This window comes from Acinonyx jubatus, chromosome C1, assembly GCF_027475565.1.
Source record: "Acinonyx jubatus isolate Ajub_Pintada_27869175 chromosome C1, VMU_Ajub_asm_v1.0, whole genome shotgun sequence".
Classification (NCBI taxonomy): domain Eukaryota; kingdom Metazoa; phylum Chordata; class Mammalia; order Carnivora; family Felidae; genus Acinonyx; species Acinonyx jubatus.
Genome location: NC_069381.1, coordinates 149370653 through 149395682, shown reverse-complemented (window position 1 = coordinate 149395682; position 25030 = coordinate 149370653). Strand labels below are relative to the sequence as shown.

The window sequence follows — 25030 nt, the reverse complement described above, 5'->3', positions numbered from 1 at the left end:
AGTAGGAATGTTCTCTGGGAAATAGTGTGCAAACAGAATTCTAATGTAGATTTGGCAGTTTATGTATCCGATAAAATGAATATCCAAACATGTTCCCATTTCTGATAGCAGGAAAATAATGGATTTTCCAAAATGTTTTTTTGGTGTTGCTACATCCTCTTTCCCTTGCCCTCATCTCAATACTCATCCCCAGTAAGAAACTTTGTTTTGGTTGATGAGCAGTGACATATGAGGGGGCGGGGGGGGAATTGATAAAGGCTAAACATGGTTGAAGCAATTTCATGAAGGCTATAGTTCCAACAGGAATATTCACTGCTTATAAACTAGCATGTCTGTTAAATAAACTAGAAATGTTCTTCTAAAAGACAGAGATGGGGATGTGCTCCCTCCCACCCCAAACTGTTAAGGACTTTGCTAAAATTATAAGGTTAATTTGGAATATGATGATGTATGCTATGCAACCAGAGAAAACTGCCACTAGATGAAAGAAGACCTGGTCCCAAAAGGCCATGGAAGACAGGATTCTGTGCTCAAAATGATGCTACTAGGGCCATAGTCCTTCCTTCATTCTTCAGATATAGGATTAGCCAGTCAAGTGCAAATGCAGGGCAAGACAGGAAAGATAGCACTAAAATGATCTTATGCAACATTTGAACAAAAGTGTGCAATATCTGAGTTCTTGTCCATGGGTCTGTTGACTCAATAAATACATAAATTGGTCTGTTTTGAAGATAATTCGATTCAGCCCTCTTTCTTTGGTTATGAGGTTGAATCTTTGACAAGTATTATTAGAAACAAAATTGTAGAGAAATCATCTTCATTCTCATTTAGAAATGAGAACTCTGCAAGCTGAGAAATGTCAAGTAGACACACAGCCCTATTGTTGTTGTTATTAGTTATCAAGACTGAAGATTTGGCCTGAAATCAGGGAAAATCATATTATCACAGGCGAGAAGTGGCCATTCTTATCCCTGCCCAACCCATTCCAACTTAAATAACCGAAGAACAATATTGAAGAATTGCACATTTCAGAATTGCACAGGGTGCCTTTTCTGGAAACAACAACAAAAAATCTTTGCTTCCAATATTATATTGGGTCAAATTTTTTGAGATTGGACTAGACTAAACCAAGATTGACTATATTATAGTGTGCATTTAGAAATGTTTAACATCACTATTCTCAAAGTCAGCTGCCTTGTCCATAATGCAAATACCTGTCAATTCTGTCTGCTTACATTATTATTCCCATTATACTGGAGAGGAAAAATGAAGCTATTTGGTTAAAGCAAAGCAAATTCTTAAATATAATTTCCATTAATTATGCCAGGGATCAGCAAATTAAGGTCCAGGGGCCAAATGCAGCCTGCAGCCTACTTTTTTATGGCCCTGGAACTAAAAATGATTTTTACACTTTTAAAGGAATATTTTTTAAAAATATGCAGTGACATGAACTTGTGTGACCCACAAAACCTAAACTATTTTCTATTTTGTGGCCTTTGCAGGGCCATTAATAATATATGGGCACACCTCGGTTTATTGTGCTTTGCAGATACTGTGATTTTTTACAAATTGAACCCTGCATCGAGTAAGTCTGTCAGTGCATTTTTCCCCCAACATTTGCTCATTTCATGGCCCTGTGCCACATTTTAACAATTTTTGTAATATTTCAAACTTTTTCATTATTACTATATTTGTTACAGTGATATGTGATCAGTAATCTTTTCTGTTACTATTGTAACTGTTTGGTGGCACCACGAGCCATGCCCGTATAAGATGCCAAGCTTAATCGATAAGTGTGTGCATTTTGGCTGCTCTATTGACCAGCAATTACCTCTTCTCAGGCCTCCCTATTCCTTGAAATACAACAATATTGAAATTAAGCCAGTTAATAACTCTCAAATGACCTCTAAGTATTCAAATGAAAGGAAGAGTCACATGTTTCTCACTTTAAATCCAAAGCTAGAAATTTAAAGTTTAGCAAGGAAGGCATGTTGAAAACCTAGGCTAGGTCTAGGCTGACAGCCAGACCTCTTACACCAAACAGTCAAGATGTGAATGCAATGGGAAAAAAAAATTTTTTTGAAGGAAATTAAGAATCCCACGCCACTGAACACAGAAAGGTTAAGAAAGTGAAACAGCATTATTGCTGACATGGAGAAACTTTTAGTGGCGTGGTTAGAATTACAAACCAACGACAACATTCTCCTAGGCCAAAGCCTAATCCAGAGAAAGGCCTTAATTCCATTCAGTTCTCGGAAGGCTGAGAGAAGAAAGAAAGTTGCAGAAAGAAGTTTGAAGCTCTCAGAGGCAGGTTCTTGAGGTGTAAGTGAAGAAGCCATCTCTATAACATAAAAGTACAAGATGAAGCAGCAAATGCTGATACAGAAGTCACTGCCAGTTACCCAGAAGATCTAGCTATGATAATTAGAGAAGGTGGCTACACTAAACAGATTTTCAGCACAGACAAATCAGCCTTCTATTGTAAAAAGAGGGCATATAAGACTTTCATAGCTAGAGAGGAGAAGTCAAGACCTGGCTTCACAAGCTTCAAAGGACAGACTGACTCTAGCATTAGGGTCTCATGCAACTGGTGACTTGAAGTTGAAGCTGGTGCTCATGCACCATCCTGAAAACCCTAGCACCTTAAGAATTCTACTAAATCCATTCTGCTGTTCATTAAACAACGTGGTTTACTGAATATTTTAAGCCCACTGTTGAGACCTACCACTCAGGAAAAAAAAAAGATTCCTCTCAAAATATTACTGCTCCTTGACAATGCATTTGCTCACCCAAGAGCTCTGATGATATACAATGAGATTGATGTTGCATTAATATTAACAATGAGATTGATGATTGGCGTTCATTCTGCAGCCCAAGTATCAAGAAGTTATTTCCATTTTCAAGTCTTATTATTTCAGAAAAACATTTCATAAGTCTATAGCTGCAACAGATAGTGATTGTTCTGATGGATCTGAGCAAAGTAAATTGAGAACCTGTTGGAAAGAATTCATCATTCTAGAACATGCCATTTAGAACATGAGAAGAGGCCAACATATCAACTTTAACAAGAGTTTGGAAGAAGTTGATTCCAGCCCTCATAGATGACTTTGAGGGTTCAACACATCAGTGGAAGAAGTCACTGCAGATGTGGTGGAAATAACGAGAACTAGAATTAGAAGTGGAGCCCGAGGATGGGAGTGAATTGCTATAGTCTCATGATAAAACTTGAATGGATGAGGAGTTGTTTCTTATCATTGAGGAGAGAAAGTGGTTTCTACTCCTGGTGAAGATACTGAGAAGATTGTTGAAATGACCACAAATGATTTAGAGCATGACATAAACTTAACTGATAAAACAGCAGCAGGGTTTGAGAGGACTGACTCCAATTTTGAAGTGCTGCTGTGGGTAAAATGCCATGAAAGAGCATCACATGCTACCAGAGAAATCATTTGTGAAAGGAAGAGTCAGTCAATGCAACAAACACATTGTTGTTTTAACTTAAGAAATGGTCACAGCCACCCCAACCCTCAGCAACCCCCTGATCAGTCTGCAGTCATCAACACCAAGGCATGAAACCACCAGCAAAAAGGTTATGACCCACTGAAAGTCAGATGATGGTTGGTATATTTTAGCAATAAAGTATTTTTAAATTAAGGTGCGCACATTGCTTTTTATAGTATCATGTAAACATAGCTTTTATATATACTGGGAAACCAAAAAGCTCATCTGACTCACTTTATTACCATATTCTTTTTATTGCAGTGGTCTGAATCTGAACCCACTGTATCTCTACAGTATGCTTGTGGTACCTTTAAATGTAACTTAAGTGGTTGATTTTTAGTAAATTAAATGATTTGGATAAAAATGAAATGTTTCTATCTAAGCCTAGAAAATAGAAATAGGATGCAGATACTCATTTCATTTGCAGAATTCTGTAATATGCTTTTGAGGTAGAATTAGTTGATGGGTGTCAAAAATACATTAATATTTTGATATCAAGAAGAAAGAAGCTTTTCTATTTGTAAACTTGGCGAGCTCCAAAGAAGATAAATAAGTTGATAAGGCAAACCTTTGCCAGTACAGCCAATAAATAGGAGTCATAAAATAAAAGCCGTATATATATATGACTTTTAATAAACTATGTATATAGTTTATTAACATCATTATAATAACACAGATAAACAAATAGAGTAGTGTTAAATTATCCAGTAAGTTAATAAGGGCTCTGAGGATCATTGCAGGGAGAGATTGTAGACATTTGCTGCAGCCGATTTTTGCAGCTTTCTTCTAGCCATATTGAGTCAGATCACCTAAGTATAGACACTTTTCCTGCTGTTAAATTTCTAAGCCTGCCTATTACCCTCAACCAAGAGTCCATTTTCCCCGAGTACTCCAGGTACTTTTTTTGTTTAGTTTCGTGAGAAGAAGAGTCATGGAGAAGACCTAATAAAACTAGTATTCTCACAGTGTTTCCAATGCCCGCATCCCCCCTCCCCCTCCATGTGCCTGGGGACTATAATTTACTAGCCTGGACTCTGATACTTAACAGCGTCCTGCCTGCTGCTGTGGGCTTCCACCTCTTTCCTTGCTGATGTACTTAGAAAAGCATCAGCCTCTTTGCCTTAATATAACTCTAGTGCTGATTGCAGATGGTGGGTGAAACCTTTGTCTATCAGGAGACTAGGAATAGATCAGGAAACTCAGCACAACTCTGAATTAAGTAACCTTTCAGCTGTGGGAAACTTGAATCACCCTACCAACCTTGCACACTATTCTTAACTGTTTCTTTGTCAGTGTTTTTGTTACATCGAAAAGGATAAGACTGCTTTCTCTCTCTTTCTCTCTCAGTCTCTCTCCCTCAATTCCCTCCCTTCTCTCTCTCTCTCAGTCTCTGTCTCAATCCCCTCTCTTCTCTCTCAGTCAATCTCTCTCTCAGTCCCTTCCCTTCTGTCTCTTTCAGTCTCTCTCTTTCTCTCATTCTGTTATCCTAGTAGAAGAAAAAACAAGAAGTATACTGAAATCCATTGATTTTGTGTGGGACTTGTCCCATTACCTCAACATTTACAAGGCTTTCAACAAGTCTCGGAAAGTTAACTCGTTGCTTGTAATGGGTTGTCTTAGAATCCTGGAACTAGGAGTGTGATCTGTGACAGGAAGAGAAAGGAGCCCTAACAGGAATAACAGGTGTGCTGATTCTTAATTAAATGAGGGTTAACAATGAGGGTTTAAATTTCAAAAATTAAAATTAAAATTCTTTGCTACTTCTATAATATGAAAAAATGGCTAAGCCACAATTTAGGGTAAAAAATGTATAGATTTTATGTGACAAATACCTACAGTTAACCATTTTTGACATAGAGACATGCCAAAACCATGAGACCTAAGTCACTTAATGACTCACTGAGAGTTAGTTGTCCAGCTGCTTCCCAGTAGCTGCATGTGGGTTAGTTAGTTAGTTAGTTAGTTGCAGCACTGTGAAGATTGGCTTTTTTTTTTCATGCCATCCATGGTTTCTCTCTTGCTTTTCATGTCTTCCACAAAATATATGTAGCTGTTTAGTTCTGGGGGAAAAATCACTTTTGTAAAGGTGGAAGTCTGAAATAGGAACAGTTAGAAGTGACTAGAGGTCATTCATTCATTTCAATAAATAACCATTGAGCTCTTGTTATATGTTTGTAACATGCTGAATATGGTTATAAGGTCTGTCAAGACCCATGTGATCGAGGATCCTTGCTTTGTGGAAATCATAGCCTGGTGTGAGAAGCCAGACCAAAAATTAACAACACAAATCAGTGTGTAATTTCAGATAATGTGATGTAGCTAATAAATTGGGTAATATAGAAAGAAAATAAGTTTGTTGGGAGAGGTGGTTTGGTTGTTTGAGGAGAGGATGATAGTCTGAGCCCTAAAGCTCTTCAGCCTTGACTGAAGAGCTGGGGGAAATGTATTCAAAGGAGAGGGACCAGCACAAGCTTATGGGTGGGAGTTGGGGTTGGGCATGTTCTTGCAACAGAAAACTTACTGAGACTGAAATAACTACTGGGCATGGGAATGGCTGAGATGAGGTCAAATGGTAGGCAAGGACCAGACGGTGGCCCATAGAGGCTGGGGTCGGGAGTTTGAATTTGATTATTGGTTGATTGTGAAGCCATTGAAGGGCTTTAACAATGTGCTGTGCTTTACATATTTAAAAAGTCACTCTGGCAAATGTGTAAGGAAAGTAGGTTTTAGGGAGGGAAGAGTAGAAGTGGAACTATAACCGTTATCCAGGCTACGGAGTAATAGTAATGGAAATGGGGATCAATGGATGGATTCAGTATATGTATTTTTTTAAATATAACCTGGAAGTTACGGGTTGTTGATAGATTAGACAGATAACTTTGTGCTGATCATTCGGGTGCTAGGGAAGGAATAAAAATGGACTGTATAGTGTTTGCCTTGAGCACGAGGAAGGCTAGAGAATACAGCTTTCCATTTGTCTTCCTTTGCTATTTTTTAGGAGAAACGTCCTGGGATATGCTTCTCTGTCACTTTCCAGTCCACGTGAGATTAGGCATTGCTCCATCAAGAGCCTTGCCACTCTAGTCTGTCTCCTGTGTTACAGCCCCAAGATGAAGTCTAGGCATTTTCTGGGTTTGTCGATCCAACTGAAGTTTTTAAAATATTTACCCTAGGGGCGCCTCGGTGGCTCAGTCGGTTGAGCGTCCGACTTCGGCTCAAGTCATGATCTCACGGCTCATGAGTTCAAGCCCCACATCGGGTTCTGTTTTGACAGCTCAGAGCTTGGAGTCTGCTTCAGGTTCTGTGTCCCTCTCTCGCTGTGCTCCTCCCTCACTCATGCTCTGTCTCTCTTTCTCTCAAGAATAAATAAAACATTAAATTTTTTTTTTAATATTTACCCTACCTCTTTCCTATTTGCAGTGATAGCACTTGCCAGAGCTTCAGGAGGTACCACTCTCCCCTACTCCAATGCACTAGGATAAATGTCTAGTACAAGATGTCTGTTTTCTTGCCACACTGTGGTTGGGAACTTTTGAAATCTCTTTGATGTAGGTAGGACAAAATTATTTTTAAGTGCATTTCTACATGAAAGAGCTTTTCTCCAGTTGCCTCCATGTTCCATAGTTGAATATTTCCTTTCCCTCTTCTACCTCCAGTTTCCATTCAGAGCCCATCTGGGGTTTTATCACTGCACTAATGCCTCCTGCATTGAATAAGCCAATCTAGCTTTCCTCATCACATGCATGTTTTTCCTGTTTATTTTGCATTTTATTTCTCTCCATTCTTTCCTCAATGTATTAGTTCTTGCCTTAATGTACAGATACTTTAACAACAATATAACGCATGTTTAATGGATTATGTGTGCCCACAGATATACAGGGGTAATAACAGCAATGATATTTTATACCTTATCCTTCCTTGTTACCTTTTGTTTCAAAAGCCCCCCTACTGTGAAATCTGAAGATGTAGTTTCTTCTCATGTTAAATTCATGGCTTTAAAACTTATTTTATCAGTGGAACTGTCCCTCAGGAAGAATCCTATGTGAAGCCCCAACACCCTGTATGTGAAAGAGACAAGAGGAGGGCTACTCCTCTAAAAGAGGAAGATGAGCCACCCTTCCCGTCTCTTCTGTGGACCCTGTGATTATGCTTGAGACATTTATCCATATGAAGTCTTGTGCTCTACAAAATTCAGTCTGAAACCCCAGGGCTAAAAAAATTATCCTAGATCTATTTTCTTTAAAATGTCATATTTGGGAGTTTTTCTGCTTATTCTACTTGTCATGATTATAATGCTAGTGCTGCTGCTAATGAATGTCCCACATGCACACATACACACACATATGTACACGCACATACACATAAACATGTACACACACATACACACACCTCTTAATTCTAGGACATATATCCAAGATATCAAGAAGAATATCCTGTTCTCTGCTTCACGATAAACATTGAAGAGATCACCTTCTTCAGAAGTAGAGTTTTATTTAATAATAATGAGGCCAGATTTCTGGACCCTTCCCACCACTTTCCTGATTCATGCAGTTTAAGGCCTCCCCTGGGAATCGTTTGACCCAGAAAGCCATCGGGTGTCCTGGCCACATTATCATTCTCCATCCAGCATTCTTGTTTCATTTACTTCTTTATCAGCCTTGTGAGGTAAACAGAGATGAAATCTTACTACAGGTTGAAGCATGAAGAACTGAGACCACATTTAATGAGCCAAATTAACTCTCCAGATTATTTTTTAAATATTTATTTATTTTGAGAGAGAGAGAGAGAGAGAGAGAGAGAGAGAGAGAATGAGCAGGGTGGGGCAGAGAGAGAGAGGGAGAGAAAGAATCCTAAGCAAGCTCTGAACTGACAGTGCAGAGCCCAACGCAGGGCTCAATCTCATAAACCGTGAGATCATGAACTGAGCTGAGATCAAGAGTCAGTTACTCAGCTGACTGAGCTACCCAGGCACCCGTCTCTGTATTATTTACTCATGAAATTGTGACTGGGTCATACAGGGTGTCAGAAAAATCGTGTGATTTATCACGTTGGGTCCTAGTGTACAAGCTTTATTCCCTGATATAGTAATCCAGGTTTAGGATTACACCTGCCATTAATCACATGGAGCAAGGGGCAGGAGGACTGACAGTGTATCATAATTATTGGAAAAATGAATCTAGACTATAACAAATAAATAATGGATTAACAAGAGGTTCATAAATTTATTACACATATCTCAATCTGACAAACACTCAATTTTTGTTCTTAGGAGGTGTATAGAAAAGACCATAGTAGTAGTACTATATTAATTAATTAATTAAGGGTACCAAATTCATAAACATTACATAAACATAAACATTCACTGAACATTCATATTCAATATGGTAATGAAGCTACCAGAATCTATATCAAACAAGCCTCTTTGTTTGATATACTTATTGGGTGAATAAACCATAAAAATGTATTGATTTTTTTAAGAAAAAAAAATAACTAAATTTAGATTGGTGCTATTTCTTCATTTTTGCCTCTAACTTTTCTTCCAAAAGGCATTTATCATAATTTGGGCAACATTCAGAGATAAGGTTAGGAATTGAGTCGTCATTACTAATGGCCTCTTTTCATATGCTACAGTGTTCAGCTGTGTACATTCTGTGGTCTTTTAATAGCTCCTAAAGGTGCAGGAACAGTGGGAGGAAGAAGGGACAGTTTGCCAGTGGCACCCTTGCTGCTGTTCCATAGCATGACTGGTTTTCTTATCTTGGCAGAAATTACAGATGTAGAGCAGGGAAATGGGCTTTTTAGTATATGCAGCAGAATTTTTATGTATCTCAGCTGTGCTATCTTGTATTGTTATATATTCTGGCTCATCTTGTGTTCTTAGGGTGTGAAAAAACATAAAGACATATCTAAATGAATTTGCCTCTTATGGAGACAAAGACAAGGCAAATAAAAGGTAACATATATTGTGGTAAGAAGCATATGTTTGAATACTCACTGGATGGTAAGGTAAGGTTAGGAATGGAGTGGTCATTACTAATGCTTCTTTTCATATGCTACAGTATTTAGTTGTGTATATTCTGTGGTCTTTTAATAGCTCCTAAGGTGCAGGAACACTGGGAGGAAGAAGGGACCATTCACTGCAGTGCCAAAAGGGCTATACTTTTTTATTTGCTACTCATCATACATGCTAATGTTTTCTCTGGACGAAGTTGGGGAAAGGGAACAATATAAACCAAAATAGACTCACAAGCACACAGAGAGGGTATGGGTGACATAGCATACATGTGTGTATAACTAAACATATTTTTGCAGCTGCTTCTACTATCTTGTACTTAAAAAAATTCTAAGTGCTGTAAGGACAAAGGCTTCACGATAAAGTCGATATTAAAAACAATAGAAACAATTTTTTAACATGGACTCTGTATTAGTTTTCTCATGTCAGGCTTATGAAATTCTGGGAAGTTATAAGTACATGTCATATAGAGTAAAGGAGGTAAACAAATGTAAGTAAAGGCAACCTTGTTACATGATATTCCAACAGTTTTGTTTGGGTTTTACACTTCAATGACAATTTCCCAGAAAAATTGTATCTGGACCTTAAGTATCTCTCAACCAAAAAACTGATGTAGTCAAAGTGAAGCCCATTCAGATTTCCCTGTTAGGACTGGCAGATGACTCATAAATGCGAAGTAAATAGCATAATAAAAAAGCAGAAATTTAAGTACATGAATTACAAGAAAAAATTGTAGCTACACACAACAGTTTCATATATGTGAATTCATTTCATGCCAACTCTTAGTTTTGCTTGCAAGTAACATTTAGGCAATTTGAGATAGAAGAGTGTGAAGCTACTTCTTCCATTGGAAAAATGTGCGTATACCTTGAGTCAGTGTTTACACGGGACATGCAATCTTGACTGAATGTGGTTGTGATGACAATGGAAGGATGCATAAGTATAGCTGACTCCATAAATGAAGTTGATACAAATGTTTCTTATTTTTATCTTAAAATTTTAATGGGTTTTTAAGACATGGTAAAAATTATTTGTATTAAGAAATCCACATGTATCACTCTATTTCTAATTTCAAATTCACTTGCAACTTTCATATTGATTTCAAAGCCCACCTTCTCTTTCTAGGGGGAAAAAAGAAAACAGAATAAAAAGCCGTTATCATTACATCAGTTTTTCACATCATCAGATATTCAGGAATTTCAAAACACGTTAAATTTAGTGGCTTCACAATGAAGTACTACATGGCAATGAGAAAGAATGAAATATGGCCCTTTGTAGCAACGTGGATGGAACTGGAGAGTGTGATGCTAAGTGAAATAAGCCATACAGAGAAAGACAGATACCATATGTTTTCACTCTTATGTGGATCCTGAGAAACTTAACAGAACCCCATGGGGGAGGGGAAGGAAAAAAAAAAGAGGTTAGAGAGGGAGGGAGCCAAAGCATAAGAGACTCTTAAAAACTGAGAACAAACTGAGGGTTGATGGGGGGTGGCAGGGAGGGGAGGGTAGGTGATGGGCCTTGAAGAGGGCATCTTTTGGGATGAGCACTGGGTGTTGTATGGAAACCAATTTGACAATAAATTTCATATATTAAAAAAAATTTAGTGGCTTCAAGGAAAAACCATTTATTCACTCATAATTCTGCAATTTGGGCCCAACTCAGCAGGCCAGGTTTTTGGCTGGACTCACCAGGCATCCCTCACAGAGTTACAGTCATCAGATCAACTGACAGGGCAGGACATCTCTGATGGCTCCAAGTCTGAGGCCTAACAGGCCTGAGGCCTCAGTTGGGATGACTGGACCTTTCTCTTCGTGTGGTCCTCTCTGCCAAGCTCCTTCAGGGCGTGGTGCTCTCGAAGTTTCCAAAAGGAAAAACAGAAGTTAGAAAGCCTTTCTTTTCAAGGCAAGTTGCAAGGCCACGCCAGCTTCAAGGGGTGAGGAAAGACCCTGCACCCCTTGTTGGGCAAACGGGGGAATCACCTTGCAAATGGGCACACAAATGAGGACAGGAGGAATTTAGAGAATTTTTCAATCTACCACAATCATCGAATTAAAAAGGAATAAAGCTTGGATGAAATTACAGTAATCCAATCATGAATGCATAGGAAGACAATCCTGAAAAATGAAAATTTTATTTGAAAACAGAAGCTTTTATTGTGTAAAAGATCTATTTTCATTTCTGATCAACTTTTTAAAGTATTCCATGATTCTGGAATAGAGTTCTGGGGCTTTATGAATTCACACATTTGTTACATTTTGCCAAAATACATACAGTTCCTTTCTTTTAAAGAAGTATAAATAAGGCTTGTCGACATAAACAATTCAAACAGAATTCTAACTTGCTTAAGACTAAACTAACAACATTTCTGAAAATCTTGCTTTAAGCTTGGGTTAGTGAGATACGGCACGGAAAATTGTTTATTGCTTGATCTTTCATCAAGTTGTGTCTTTTTCATTTCATCATTCATCTAGTTGTGTCCATTTATATTAGATAGAGGCTATTATTCAGTTATATATTAGAGGATATTTTAGAAATGCTTTATTGATCAAACGATCAATTTACTTTTGATTTTTTTCCAAAATCCAAGAATTATTAGAATAAAAATATGTAATGAGATGAATCTAAGTTTGGAAAAAGTGGGGTCTTAGATATATTATGTTTTTAAAAGCTGTATATGTTTCATTTTACTATATTTTATGAAGCAGAGATAATTACTCAATCGATGCTTTATGCACAGAAATTTACTAACCATGGAGCAGAAGTGAGACTATGAGTTATAATGATGAAGCTCACAGCACATCTCTTTCTACAAAGCACTTTCACAGTCATTCATATTCTCAAGAAATCCTACAGGGCTCAAAGAGACAGCTAGAGCCCTTATTTAACAGATCAAGCAACAGGTGACGAATTAGGGAAAGTGAGTTGCCCAGAACTAAACCAAAAATTTTAATGGGACAGAATTGGGACCCAACCTTGGCCTCGTGCTCATCCTATTTCTTCTTTCTTTCTATTTGGAGCAAATTGAAAACATAATTGGTGGGCAAAAGCTTAATATTGCAATAATACCTATTCATCAGTTCATAAGCACTGAAAAATGCAGAGGCTCTGATATAACACCATGTGACCTTAAGATCTAAATTTCGCAGCTATATAGGTTTTTCGTGAGGCAAGGTAGGTAAAGACCAAAGGACAAGTTCTAACGCGTGGTAGCTTCTCAAATACCTTCACTCCCACCTTCAATAGCTCCAGGATTTAGAACACAAGACCAACTCTGACTGCTTTGTAACTAGCTCCTTTTGGCATTTCAGGAGCTAAAAAGGTGGTATCTGGCTTTCACATATATTAGATCTTGGCTCATTTCTCAAACTAGGGTCTGAGGCTCTTGAAAGTTCAAGAGCATAATCTTGTGGATTAGCGAATGCTCAAGAGTTAGTTTAACCATCCTGAAATTGCTAATAAGAACCCAATGAAGATGGGCTTAGTGTGTACGTGATATTTCCCATGAAAACTAAACGATTTTACATTGTGCTGTGTGAAAGGTTTTACAGAATGTAAAGTAAATCATTGCACAGCATACTGTAATAGAGGCCTATCCACTTGGATCTAAAATTCTGAATGCAATCAGTTCTGAACTAAAAGAAAATAATAATGTGAATGCTATTGACCCATTTGGTAGCAAACTTGACCTGTATGGACATGAGGCTCTTTATAGTTTTTATATATTTTACTGTGAATGTGTGTATGTATTTGTAAATTATAAGGCAAAGATATTAATATGCTTGCTTATTGGGTACTGTCCTTTTCTAAAACCTGAAAGATTTTGAATTCTGAGATAGTTCTTGCTCTGTGGTTTCAAAGGACAGATTGCAGAACCATACAGATATGATACTGCAAAGGAATCTGTGTCAAGATGGCGAGTATGCGATTCTTTATTTTTAATGGCAGCTTTATTGAGACATTACTGTCCTATTCTTACTGCTGATGTTTGTTTCAGCAAAGCCACACCAGCCATCATATTACTGGTATTTGTTTTGAGGGATGGCATTGTTTATGTTGTTTCATTTGTGTTAAAGGGTAAATGCATTTTAGTTGTAAATATGTTAAGAATTGTGGACACTTGAAATTAATTTTGAATTTTGGGGCACCTGAGTGGCTCAGTCGGTTAAGCATCTGACTTTGGCTCGGGTCATGATCTCATGTTTGTGAATACGAGCCCCGCATCAGGCTCTGTGCTGACAGCTCAGAGCAAGCCTGCTTCAGAGTCTGTGTCTCCCTCTCTCTTTATCCCTTTCTCACTCATGCTCTGTCTTTCCCTCTCTCAAAAATAAACATTTTTTTACAAAGAAATTAATTTTGAATTTTATGTTTTTAAAAGTTTTCCATACTGTTATAATAAAATTATTTTAGGTCCACTAGAAAGTTCACAGGATTTTTTTTCTTTGCTTGTTTAAAAAGAAGTATATTAATCATATTCAAAAAACCTCATTCAACATTGTACTTAGTAACTAGAACAAGTATAACAAGATGATAGCTTAGAGTGACTTTTCACCTGTTTAAGCTTTATACACTAGCAAAATTACTCTGGGGAAAATGTAGCTATGTCCTAAAATATGACTGTGATATTTTGCTAGTATCAGGAGAAACCGTTTTTATTGCTTATAACATAGTATGGAAGTAGATCTGAATTTATTCCCTCATAGAAAGCATGATGAAACTCCCAGCCTCTTTACTCTAAGAAGTCTGTCTTCTCTTTGCATCAGACAAATATCCAGCCTATCTTTGCTACTAACCATCTGGTCATCTACCTGAAGCATCTGTAGATTCTGGGAAATGAAAATTTCTCTAAATATATACTAACTAATTATAAACGATTTATAGCAATTAGTCAATCAGGCTTATTTAAATAGGTAGGTTGCTTTGAAACTTCAAAAATACAATCAGGGATGCAATTTTGAGATTTAGCATTTACCGCAGAAGTTGTCTCTATTGCCCATGCCAAAAATAGGTAATAAATATATCACTCTTAAGCAACTAAAATGTAGCATTTAAAATGTTCCTCAGTGTGGAGCGATTTATGAGCAAGTAATTATAGCAAACTTGCATTGAGTTATTGTTGGTGTTACTTTCTCCGTACAGGTGTCACCTACTGTTATCCAAGGTAATAATCAGAGAACAATGTCATTCAGTCTCTTGGATCTGAAGACTAAAATGAGGTTTTGAGAGGCCTCGTGTGTGAGGTTGTGCTTGATCACCCCGCTATGCACTGTCTGAGTCAGGCCCTTCACTTTGAGTTCAATATAACAGTTTTGTTATCATTTGGAATGCAGTACACCAAATATAAAGAGGAAGTGATAGTATCTTTCCCCAAAGCATGCACATGGACGGTCTCAAGAGCGCTGAGGCAGCTGTGGGGTCTAGGGACAAAGAATGTGACTCAACCAGACTCCCTACGGCAGGTCTGGCTTTAAAGCTGAGTCACTGAGGAACACCTTGGTGGCTCAGTCCGTTGAGCATCCGACTCTTGATTTTGGTTGAGGTCATGCTTCTGGGGTGGTGGGATTGAACCCCATGTCGAGCTCCCAAACTGAGCATGGAGCCTGCTTGGGATTCTCTCTCTCTCTACCCCCACCCCCACCCCTCACTCCCTCTCTCCCACTCTCTAAATAAATAAATATTTTTTAAAAAATGAGTCACTGAAAATTAGATTGCAAGTTGCTGTGTGTCTGTGGACTTGTCCCACCAGCAAGAGGGCAGAAAAGTCTCAACCAAATTGAAATAGGGGAGTTTCTCTAAGGAAGCTTCCTATCAGTCTTAAAGTGATTATTTTCTGTTTTATCCCTACTAATCTTTACTAAAGAGTTAAATGCTAAAGTGTCATACTGTATAGAAGAGTTTGAGGTAATGCTTCTCAGGTTCATTATTTTAATAAGGGACTCCAGAAGACCTTTCTCAATCTTAAAAAAGAATGACAGGTTGTTTGGGGCAGCCAATGTCAGCCTAACATCCTCTCAGACCAAACCACGTGGGCAGCTATTTGTGAAGCCAAATGGAGTCTTACGTCCTCTCCAGGCAGAGATTATCTTGACCTTTCAGAATCACCTTTCTCATAAATCTCTAACTGCAAAGGGCATGAGTGTGCAGCCATGCCTATCCAGCCTTGTTTAAACAGCCCTTCAGTTTATCCAGCCCATTTTGCTTTGCAAGCTGTCTTGTACGTGGAGACCTCCCCATTCCTTCCGTCAGACACTGTGCTTGTCATCTTCAAATGAGAAACATAAAGGGAGCAAGAGAGAGGCCAACTCAGCAGATCACCCTTCCACAAAGAGGGTCTCATCCCTGCTTTTCGTTTCTCAGGTCAGATGGGTCCCTTTGTAGTCAAGACATTTGAAGCATCTCTCTGGAGTATACTGCGGTTTTCTTAATTGTAAATCAAACCAAATTCTAGTCAGTTAAGGTACATGACATTACTCCTGGCATTTGGTATTAAAATTTCCCCAATAATTACAAATAATACTCAAAATAAATATTAATTTTTAATCAGCCTATGACCTAACAAGATACCAGTAGGTAAAATTAAGAGCATCTTGAGAAAAAAAATATATATTCAAATATACTTGAGAAAAAAACCCTAAAGAGTTGCCATAAAACAAAAAGTAATTTTCCGTGGTTAGAAAGGACAAGCAAGGGATATGACCTGCAATGACTCTTCTTATAATAAGGCAGAGAGTAAGCACTCACCTCCAAAAGAAGGTGCCCCAAATACCTTGGCAATGGATACAATAAAACGATGATTCTATTTTTGCTAAGCTGTTATAGTAGTGATTGCTGTATTGTTCAGTCATTCATATATTTCATGCCTTTCTGAAAATAGCTTACCATTGTTGTTTGATTTATTAAAGTCTCTGCAGTATTTATGGGTACAAAAAAAAGCAATTAAAAAAGTAAGTTATGCAGTAGGCCATGCTTGTATTGGATTTTTTTTTTAAATAAGTTTTAACATTTGGGTTCATTTTGTCTATTGACTTGAATCTGTCATAAAGAGCCCTATCATTTGAAATCAAAATGGAAGTTCTTCTTCTTGTAAATTAGAAAAACATCCAGGAACTTACTAAATTTCACTTGGCTGAAGCCTGCCACCATTATCCATCATGATCACTCCAAATTCTTTACAATTTTCAATTTTCCCCCAATTTTAATTATAATAAAGCAGTGTCCATAAACATTCCATGGCTCTCATTGGACACAGCCAATAAAAAAAGACATTCTACCATTTTTCAAAAATCTTTGTTAGTCTCACCTTCTTTCTCTGTAAGAATATCACCCAGGCCTATTAACATCCTGAGATCATTTCTATATAAGAACCTTAGGAGCTTCCCCACCTGCTCCTCAGCACCTACAGGAGTATTCTGCTTGAGGCTACGCTCTTTGCATTCTACCCCTAACCAAGCATTCCTCTCACATTCTGGTGCCACTCTTTTAAAAGCCATTCTCCGGTGTCATTCTGATGGTGGCATGGTTGTCTCTTCTCCTAGAAGCACCTCTTTCTCTCATCCAAGTAATTCACTGGCCTTCAGGACACATGATATTCATAGAGGGGACCTCCTTTCTACAGCAACACATGACAGTTCTTGTATTGAAAAATTGAATTAAGTTGCAAAGATAAAACTTAAGTGAATTAAATAGACTTGAATGAAATAGATTGGCCTAGGATGGCAGGACCGGACGGGGATACTTTAGTACTGGACCCCCTCCCCTTTGAAGGCTTTCCTGCTTAGACTCTTACAATGAGCCCAAGTTTCACTTTTTTAGGGTGATAGCTCTGTCCGGCTTTTGGATTTATTTATACCCATTTTTATTTTTGAAAAAAATCACTCTTATGAAATATATCTTCCTGAAGAATGGAAACTGAGTCTTAATCAATCCTTGTAGGTACTTGGTAAATGTGTTGGTGTGTGCGTGTGTGTGTGTGTGTGTGTGTGTCTGAAAACCAGCTTATACCAGTGTTGGACATTGACAGTGAACCATAAATAATGTAAACAAGTTAGCACTGCCAGAGGACAAGAGTTCAGTTATAACTTAGAAACACTTTCCTGGCTTTGAGCTATGATGCCTTATGACACAAGCCAGGAAAGCTCACAGAGTTGCATTATCTGAATACTTTTAAGAGAACGGCCTGGGGTACATGTGACCTGAACTATAGTCAAGCCTGCTTTGAATGAAGGTAGGGAACTACTACGTGAAATGACACCAGCTCTTCCTGAGGTTGTTATATATATATATATATATATATAGTGGGAAGGCTTACACATGTTTCATATATGCCCACTATGTGCCGGGTGAGCTGAACAGGGGCTGTTCGTCTGCCAATGTCCCTCAACTTGCTCCCCAACTGTTTTCACTGCATCGAGGACAAGAAGCCCTACAGGTTTCTGTGCTGAAACCGATAATGTCAGACACTAGGGAGATTAAAGCCTCTCCAAGCTGCTCACTGAAGCAGAGGAAAACAGAACTTTCATGTTGACGCAGCAGAGGAACAGGAAGGACTTGACTGCTTTGGAAATGTGACGCCACTGATTCTTTCCAAACACTTCCATCAGCCAAGAAATACTGCATCTCCTTCTACAGGAAGGAAAGTTGAATGAACCCGCCCTTCCACTGATGTTCTCTATATCCCAGGAAGGGGTAAAGAGTGGCGCAAGCCCACAAAGGAGCCAGGTGACCAGTTGAGTGTGAGTCTTGATCATTAGAGTGGTGAGCTTCCCACTAGGAAGCAATGAAGTCTCCCTTCTGGCCCTTTTCCCTCTCAGGCAGCACAAATAAGAAATGCCTTGGCTGGCTCTCTGCTTGAATAATTTATATGACCCTTAAGGATTCACACAGCCCTCCTAAGCCTCATAAATGACCCCAGGAAAAATCTGACATATATTTTTCTCCATGTCATCGCTAGGTTTCACTAATAAATAGGATTCTCCTATTACCCAATCAGTCCAAGGATAGGTATTTCAGTAGACAAGAAGACATAACATAAAATTCATTATCTTGCCACACATAAAAATCTCATGAACCTGAATGAAGGCTTAATGTTTGATTTTAGTAGAACTGAAAATAATAATTTGGTTATAATAATAATTTGGTAATTTGAAAATAATAATTTAGTGCAACTGAAAATCATAATTTGATCTTCCCATGAGATCATACTCATAGGAAGTCTGTTTTTCCAGTGAGAGCAAAGATGCTTATCAAGGGAAATAGGTCCCACCTTCACACCTTGGAATCACTCTTCTCTTCCCCATCCGTAAATGCGTCTGTTCCAACCCACGGTCCCTATGTCAGAAACTAAACTGCATGATCTCCCCAGGTGCTGCCTTCAGAGCTGGTCCAGAACAAACGCCTGAAGTAGGCAAAATACTTCAGTTTCTTCTTTCATTGTCATTTAACCAAGCTTCAGCCCTGACTTCCTGAGGTCTTAGGTGCAGTGCCCTACCTTGTCTGCCATACTTGCTTACTGAATTGACTTTCAGATACTGGCAAAAACCCAAATGTGGGGATCAGAAGACTTGGTTGTGTCACTTACTGATTTGTCATATATTAGACATGTCCTCAACCTCTGTGAATTGGGAGTAATAATACCTACTTTACAGGGGCAAGATGAAGACTTATAATGTATATGTGGAAATACATTACATTTCCACATATAAGCTTCTGAAAGCTTAGAATATAAAATAAATATAAAGATTTAAGTACCTTGAAATAACTTATGTCGAATGTCTGGCTCAGTAGATAATCATATGCTAAAAACCTTATTGTTTAATGCATGTTACGCCCATTTTTCCCCCTTTGCTATTTCCCAGCTATTGTTGAAGGGCCCACTGTTTTCCAAACATCGCACACATGCACACACACACACAAACACACACAGTGCTCGAAAGCTCTCTCTCACTTCTTTGATTTGTGAAATTCTTCTATCCAGAGACAAATCATTGCAGTCCAAATCATAGATAATGAATATTCCCAGGGCAGGGTTGCTTAACAACTGAATTTCTTCCCACTAAGTTATCAATAATGAAAAACAGATGCCTTATGAGAATCAGTTCTCAAAGAAAGGCCTAAAGGGATAAGGGGTGCAGAGTAGGCCCTGGGCAAGAGAGTAAAAATCATGCTCTCCTTCTTGATAATTTTGTGAAAATATAACCCACCCTTTTAAAATATGTTTCAGCTTTTTGTTCTGGTCTTCTCTCAATCTTTTTTTTAAATTTTTTTAATGTTTTATTTATTTTTGACAGAGAGAGAGTCAGAGCATGAGCAGGGGAGGGGCAGAGAGAGAGGGAGACACAGAATCTGAAGCAGGCTCCAGGCTCTGAGCTGTCAGCACAGAGCCTGACACGGGGCTCAGACTCACAGACCATGAGATCATGACTGAGCCGAAGTCGGATGCTCAACCGACTGAGCCACCCAGGCACCCCTGGTCTGCTCTCAATCTTGATCCCACATAAATGCTCGTGGATAATCTGAGTCAGCAGCAAATAAATCAGTGAAAAAGACTGGGGAGGAGACTATCCAATGAGTGGCATGCTTTAGAGATGCTATCCGAATGCCTTTTGTGGAATATGACCTGAATCACTGCAGGCACATTGACCTAAGGTATGTACTGCAGCATAGGGGCTTGTTTATTCCTTGTCTCAATATGCCATTTCAGAGGGCATGGCATCCTAGCGGAAAAATCATAGATTAGGCAGACTTGGAATCATAACTCAACCACTTAGGAGCTCTCTGACCTTGCGCAGGTGACAATATGGTTAGGCTCTGTCTCTTCAGTTGCGAAATGGAAATAGCAATGCCTGTGTAGAAAGAACCTGACATTGGTAATATAAATACATAAAGTCTTTTTTTTCATTGATTTAATGAGAAACTTACAGAAAATTGTAGAAGTCAAGTCTTCTAGATAAAACTGTGCTATCTTAATGAGGCTAAGGCTATTCCACTGTGTGGAGAAAAAACAATGAAGAATTTTATGTTGTTATAGTGTTTTGCAGTTTATAAAATAGTCTCCCTACAACTCTTTCTCATCTAAGTTAATATAACTCTGTGAGGAAAGGAGCAGGTTATATTTTCTTACCTTTTTTACAGAAGTAACTGAAATTAGGTTGCATGCATTGGCTAAAATTTCAGGAAAACTTGTATTAATAGGGAAGCTGGGTCCAAAACCCCAAGCTCAAGACTTTTGACCCAAGATCCACCATTCTTTTTGCCGTTGGAGACAGGTTTCCAGAGAAGTTTCTAGAGCAGCAAACTTTATTTCTTCAGTTTCCTTAATATATTGACTTTCACTGCTCTCTTCTTTACCTTTGGAATTAAAGATATTAATATAATTGTATATGGCCTTAAGTGAGGGAACATTAAGACAGAAACTGAAGGAATAGTAGGTAAAGATAAAATGAAGGAGTGTTGTTTGCTGCTCTAAGAAACAGATTCCATTAAAGAAATAGGTTCCATTTCAAGTAGTTCCCTGACTCCCTAAATCTTGGTGAGTTAGAATTGGAAGACATTTCATCTCCTTCTTTCTCACTATCCCCAAGCTCCCAATTTCACAGAAAGCGAAAATGAAAGCCAGAGTGGTTACATAATTCGAGTAAAGTTGCAAAGAAGATAACAGAGCAACAAGTTTTCTTGTCTTTGCCTCAAGAACTCCTAATCCTTAACCTCAAATATTGCCAGAGAAAAAAAGTATAAAAAACTTAGTAAAGTCACAGGGAGAATTCCATGAGAGAATTTAAATTCTTCACATCAATTAAGGGGGAAAAAAAACCCCAGTGACTTGGTGTACAGCCATGATCTCTTTTTATGCAAAAAAAAAAAAAAAAAATTGATGTTGCTATTAGAAAAATGCACTTTTGCCAATTTCAGACATCCTTCTAAACTGATGGCTTCAATTTTAGAATTAAATCCAAATTGTGTGGTTCACAAAGTTGTTTACGCATGGTGAAACCCCATTTCCTACGAGTGAGTCAGCCATCTGAAAGATTGTTCATAATGCTTCAAGCATTGCAAACATAGTTGTTTGGTTTAAATTAATTTTACAGTTCTGTGGCCAACTAAGAAAGCCCATTGTAAAATATCTCTGTGAGCTAGGTTTGGAATTTCTTAACTAAAGTAGTGATTTTGTTTGTTTAAAGTTTGTGTGCGTGTGTGTACATGTGCATATGCATTCATTTAGTTTAGTATTATTTGTCATGGTTCAAGTCACATAATTTCCAAGGTAAATTATTGTATTCCTATACTATTTCACAAATAAGTGCTGCTGTTGACAAAAGAAAGTATGTGAAAATGCCATTGGGATGCGGTCAGTGTAGTTACATGCAGAAGAAAATGGCAGATCCTAGTGGCCAGAACCTGAAGTTTTATCTATTTCCTGGGAAAATCAGTCATTTGGGTGCCAGCTGTAGCTGCTCGTGCTAGGAGAAAGTCTGGCCCCAAATAGACTATCACGTGCAGGATGCATGGTTGTGGACAAGAGCTGGCTGGCCAGGACATCACTGGGCATCGGGAGATCCAACAGAGGTTGAGAGGGTCACTCCACAGGCATCACAGGACAGTGTCAGGAATTCTAGACAGGTAGGTGGGCTGTCCCAGGCAAATCTGTCTACAAATAGCAAAGGTCCAGACAATAGACAGAGGCAGAATTCCCCATGGGAGACTATCCTAGCTGAGTAGAGACTGAAGCAAGTTACAAAGGCTGGGATTCAGACAAGAAAGCAAGAGTAGAGTAAATATGGAAGGGAGCCAGGGTTGAGGAATAAGGCAGAAAGCCAGCTATTCTACTGATCTTCAAGGTCAGTAGCAAACTAGCAGCAGGTGTGATTTGATCCTCTGTCCCCAAATAGAAGGCTTTACATGCTCTAAACCCTCCCACGCACGGTCAGATTCCCAGCTCTGGATCCTGGACTAAGCCTGCTTGCCAAGTGACTTAGCTGGAGAGGAGGGGCCTGGGCCTGTGCAGAGGCGATGCGTGATATGAACAGTAAATTTTGCCAATAATTGAAAAATCAAGGAAGTGAAAGTTTCAAATGCCTAAAACTTCCACTGATGTTTGATATTGTATGCCAAGGAGAGCTCATACATTATTTACCATTCTCATCTACTGAACATTTAGCTTTCTACATGAAAAAAAAATATTTGATCAAGAGAAGAAACAATAGTTAATGTTTTACTTTTGTAAACCAAGTCTAATAATACCATATAGAGGAAAGAACATAGAACTTAGTCTCCAAAGAGCACGCTTCGGGTCATGGACCCGCAGGGCCTGGCTGCAGTATCTTAGCCATGACACACGTTTGTTTTCATCATGTGCACGCTGGCGGGATGACTTTACAGGTTCATTTCAGCTCTAGCTTTCCATACTTTCTTCCAAAACAATCAGGGATAAGCATCACTGAAGTATCCAGTGGTTTTTCTTTTAGACAGTTCACATGACACTCATATGGTGACATAAATTTTTAAATGAAAACCAAGAGTTCTTTGCCCTCGGTAGCTTCTGAAAGTCATTGCAATCTATTAAGTAAATAGCTTACGTTTCAAGTGCATTTATACAACTGTATTAAGAGACCATAATAAAGGAATATTACGGCTCTATTAAGCCGATTCTCTTAACATGTATGTGATTGAGCTTTTGTTCGTCTACTTTTGTTTTACAAAGAGAAGAAATTGAGACTTAAGAAGAAACAAAACAAAACAAAACAAAAAAAACTATGCTGAAGTTATATAAAGACCATGAAAGCCCTGAAATAATGAGCTGAGACAGGTTCTTTCTTTCAACTTGAAGAATGACTAATGAAAAGTGGGAAACACAGCCCATGCGCTCTCAAGTAGCCACATGTGTATTGTATTAAACATTCACATTTATTAATCTTTAGTGTATTTAGTTTGTAACATCCAATAAAAATATAAATATTCACACCACAGAGATGAAAAAATGCACCTGGTCTTTTGAGACTTGTTCAATGGATAGTAATTCTGTGATTGAAGATAATTAAATACCAATATTTAAGAATAATTTCAACTTCTTAAAAAACATTTTACCTGCTTAAGAGTGAGGTGTGATGATAATTTGAATAAATGAAGAATTTTGATTCACAAACATGCTTATTCTGCTTTTTAAATAACATATCCGTAATTTATAACAACCCATCTTCCCAGGAATTTGTTCCCAGGGAATATGTACAGCAACATACTTGCATGTGTTTTAAACAATGATACCAATATCTCTTTGCATTTTCCTTAAAAAGTTGAAACATAGAAGCTTCCTGCCAATTAAACATATAGAAATATTTCTATAAAACACTCAAGTAATTTTAGTGAGCATGGTAACATGTTGAATAATTCTGCCAAAGTAGGACAAAGAATGATTTCGCTAGTCTTGATTCAGATTTAATACAATGCAAACAAAAAATAAAAGGCGCCAGAAATATTTTATTTAGTGAGTGGACTGAAGAAAATAATTTCATTTACTGATATTTTAAAATAATAAGCATTTTATAACAATTCTGTGACCAAATAGTAAGTAAAATTTTTATAAATTCGAGCAACATAATTGTATAGTTGGCTGTTTTCTAAGTTACTTCAGGTGAAATCTACACTTGATTTGTTCCTATACTTAATTGTTATTAACAGTACCTTCATGAAATTGAAACATTCATTCATTCTGGTGTTTATTTCTTCTGGAAATGTTTATTTAGCTCCTCTTTTTCAAGCACTGGGAGACTGGATCTTGACCCAATAATTAGAGGAAAGAGCTATTATTCCTACCCATAAGGGTCTCTCACCCAGTCATGGATTAATGTCAGAATTCCTCTAGCCTCCATCACAATAGCCCTTTGATCTTTCTGTATATGATACCATTTAAGATACTTAATTTATATAGTTTTTCCCCTACCATTTCACAGTGTTTCTTGAAGGGATTAGTTTCAGGGTTTATTGAGGTCTAATCTGAAAATTATTAGCCTGTATTTGTATTTTCAGAACATAAAGTTATGGATAATTTTTAAATTACAGCTGTATTTATGCCATATGTGCAATATCTGAGAAAAAATATAAAGATATTTTAAGGAATCAAAAAAGATATTTTTAATAAAAGATAAGCATCTTCTATGCTATTTGAGTTCTATTTACATTTAATTCTATTTACAATAATTTTCATTAAAATTCCTAAAAATTACATTTCTCTCACTACTTTCTCACTAGAATTCTTTCTTTTACACATTTCTTATATATCTTTAGATTTTCTTTTTATCTCTGCTCTCCCAAGCTCTGACTTCATTCTTTGATCTACAGAATACCTAAAATATTGACTCTGTTCATTATGCAACCCAACAATAAATTTTGAACAAAGAAAAAATGCATAGTAAAATGCCACTAAACTTGGCTTCATTATACCATTTTTGTTATTTACCTAACTAGAAATAGAAATTATACAAAGTATTTAATTTAACATCTTAAAAGTTTTAGAATAATGACTCT

At 37.7% G+C, this 25030-nt stretch overlaps 1 protein-coding gene across 5 annotated transcripts in view; it reads left to right on the top strand.

Annotated features, from left to right (window-relative positions):
• The window catches only part of KCNH7 (potassium voltage-gated channel subfamily H member 7), a 638553-nt gene that overhangs the window by 409624 nt on the left and 203899 nt on the right, over positions 1 to 25030 (top strand). The window lies entirely within an intron of this gene.